Source organism: Pongo abelii, chromosome 2, assembly GCF_028885655.2.
Source record: "Pongo abelii isolate AG06213 chromosome 2, NHGRI_mPonAbe1-v2.0_pri, whole genome shotgun sequence".
Taxonomy (NCBI): domain Eukaryota; kingdom Metazoa; phylum Chordata; class Mammalia; order Primates; family Hominidae; genus Pongo; species Pongo abelii.
The window spans coordinates 117,329,968-117,333,269 of record NC_085928.1 but is presented as its reverse complement, the minus strand read 5'-3'; the positions used below and the strand labels follow the sequence as shown (position 1 = coordinate 117,333,269).

Here is a 3,302-nt window from a genome sequence, read left to right as displayed (position 1 = left end):
TTTATGGAGAAATAAATTGATGGGTCCAGTTTATGGCCGGGTAGCCAAAGGGAGGGAATAATGTGATTGGTAACCTCCCTGGAGTCCCATGGTTGAAATGGAGAAGGAAGAAAGGAGAGGTAAGTAGGATTAAGGGATGCCAGGCCGATGAGAACCAACAGATGTGTGCACAGCTTGTCAGGAAACACAGGCTATAATCTCAACTTCACCAAATGGGTGAATATACTGGGCTTCAGTATTATGTTCAATATGTGATAATTATATATTAGTGTAAAAGGAGGGGTAAAAGACCCATCTGCCATAAAATTATTCATTGGCCACAGTGCAGAGGATTTGGCTTTTTTGAGTTGAAGAACATTTTTTTTTTTCTTAAGAGACAGGGTCTCGCTCTGTCACCCAGGCTGGAGTGCAGTGGCACTATCATAGCTTACTGTAACCTCGAATTCCTGGCCTCAAGCCATTGTCCCGAATCAGCCTCCCATAGTGTTGGGATTATAGGCATGAGCCACCACACCAGGCCAAGAGCTTTGTATATTCATATACAGAATTCATAAACAATTCACCTGAACCAACAAGAAAAGACATCAAATAGTGCTTGACTTCATTACTTATTAGGCAGATGCCAAATACTTTTCTTTCTTTCCTTTTTTTTTTTTTTTTTGAGACAGGGTCTCACTCTGTCACCCAAGTTGGAGTGCAGTGGCAAGATCATGGCTCATTGCAGCCTCCACCTCCCATGCTCAAGCGATTCTCCCACCTCAGCCTCCCAAGTAGCTGGAACTATAGGCATGTGTCACTGTAGCCAGCTAATTTCCTTTTATTTTTAGTAGAGATGGGTTTTCGCCATGTTGCCCAGGCTGGTCTCAAACTCCTAGTGATCTGCATGCCTCAGCCTCCCAGACTGCTGAGATTACAGGTGTGAACCACCGTGCCTGGCCTAGAAATACAAATTAAAACCACCATGAGATAATACTGCGTATCTACCAGAATAGGTAAAATGAAAAGACAGACAATACTAAGTTCTGTTAAGGATGTGGGGCAAGTGGAACTTTCATACGTTGTTTGTTTGTTTGGGGACAGTCTCTTGCTCTGTTGCCCAGGCTGGAATGCAGTGGCGTGATCTTGGCTAACTGCAACCTCTGTCTCCCGGGATCTAGCAATTCTCCTGCCTCAGCCTCCCAGATAGCTGGGATTACAGGCATGCACCACCACACCTGGCTAATTTTTGTATTTTTTTAGTAGAGATGGGGTTTCACCACATTGACCAGCCTGGTCTTGAACTCCTGACTTCAGGTGATCTGCCTGCCTCAGCCTCCTACAATGCTGGGATTACAGGCATGAGCCACCACACCCAGCCTACTTTCATACATTGTTAAAAGCAGTATCAAATGATACAACCATGTTGGAGAACTCTTCGGCAATATACACTAAAGCTGAACACATTCATGCCCCAGAATTCATAAATTCCACTTCTACTTATGTACCTAGGCACCTAACATACTCTTCCTTAATGGGTTTAGGCCTGGGGTCACAAACTCAAATGCACACAGAAAGAGTCTATCGTATGATCAATTGTGGTAGACAGTAGGGAGTGTCAAGGACTGTGGTTAAACTGGAGACTCCCTATTAAGATTATGTTAAAAAAAAAAAAAAGACAGCCTGGCCAACATGGTATAACCCCATCTCTACTAAAAATACAAAAATTAGCCGGGCTTCGTGGCAGGCATCTGTAATCCCAGCTACTCGGGAGGCCAAGGTAGGAGAATTGCTTGAGCACAGGAGGCAGAGGTTGTAGTGAGCTGAGATTGCTCCACTGCATTCCAGCCTGGGCAACAAAGGAAGACCCTGTCTCAAAAAGAAAAAAAAGAGAGGAGTTCTTATCTACACCTGTAGCCGTGCTTTCCAAGGGCTCATTGCACTTTGTGCAGGTCTTCAGATACAAGAAGACAGCCACAGCTGTGGCACACTGCAAACGCAGCAATCAAGATGAACAGGCGGCCCCTGGAGATGATCGAGCTGTACACACCGATATACTATGAGCTGCTGGAACCAGTTCTGCTTCCGGACAAGGAGTTATTTGCTGGCATGGACATGTCCATGTGAAGGGTGGGGATCACATGGCCTAGATATATGCTATCCATCAGTCCAGCTTCAAAGCCCTGGTGTTCTATTACCAGAAGTATGTGGATGAGTTTTCCAAGGAGGAGATCTAAGACAAAGATCAAAGACATACAGTATGACCGGACCCTTCTGGTGGCTGACCTCCACCACCACTAATCCAAAAAATCAAGAGACCCTGGTACCCATGCTTGCTACCAGAAATCCTACCAATAAGCTCGTTATGAGAATTGGGGTTTACTTGTATAATAAACAATGTTTGAGGGATTTTTGAAAAAACAGAGATGATCCTTTCGTAGTTCATGAGCATGATGATTGGGTGTTCCTGCCCATGTGTGAGATGCGCCACCCTCGAACCTTATTACCATGTCGACATATTACCCGACTGATGTGAGAAAAACAAAAAAAAAGGAGATTATGTTAAGTGCCTGGGAAATACTCTTCTTACTGAGGAAGAAACACCTGGCCAGTCGTACACACTGGCCAGGAGAGCATTTTCAGTAGAAGTTATTCAAGTGGGTACTGTGGACACCATTTGGTATAACTTACCATCACTCTTGTTCACTTTCCTCTGGAAATAGCTCCTGCTGCCATGTCTAGACTTCAAGGTTTTGCCTCTCTCTCAATGGCTAATTGCTCTTAAGTGGATACCTTACCCAAGCCAGGAGCAGTGGATTCTGTTGGTGCTCTGCCCAGAGCTCCTTGACTAGGCAGTGCACCATCCCCCAGCTGCTGTGAATGTTGGCTACGAACACCTCACAGGTGGCCCTGCTATTGAATCATCTTGCCCAAAAATGCTTGAGAAAGTATGTTCTCCCCCTGGAAGGAGAGGAACACCATTGCTTCAAAGTGGGATAACTCAGTCGTGTCATTCACTCTCCAGGTCCCACCACCGGATCAGGCTGAGGCTAGGCTTGCTTAGCTCTGTCTCCTGTACCACCCTGCTTCCCTCACTCCCTTAACGGATTTCTCCTGAGAGCACTCTCTCCGTACATCACACCAGAATCCCTCTGCCTTTGGGGAACCCAAGCTAAGTCATAGGGCCCATAAGATCCTTTTATCCCAAAGAACCAGAGAGCCTGGGCACACTGAAACAGAATCATATCAATGGCAACACAACCATGAACTCCTGGTTCTCATTTTCTTCCCTTGCTGAGCTGTGGTTATCCAGCTTCTTTTTGATT

The 3,302-nt window shown here is 45.5% G+C and overlaps 1 non-coding gene across 1 annotated transcript; it reads left to right on the top strand.

The window, feature by feature from the left end:
- The first annotated feature begins 2,405 nt into the window (after positions 1-2,405).
- Positions 2,406-2,509, top strand: LOC112132923 (small nucleolar RNA U13). Its single transcript, XR_002914624.2, has one exon. It is a non-coding gene; the product is annotated as a small nucleolar RNA U13 (small nucleolar RNA).
- The last annotated feature ends 793 nt before the right edge of the window (positions 2,510-3,302 follow it).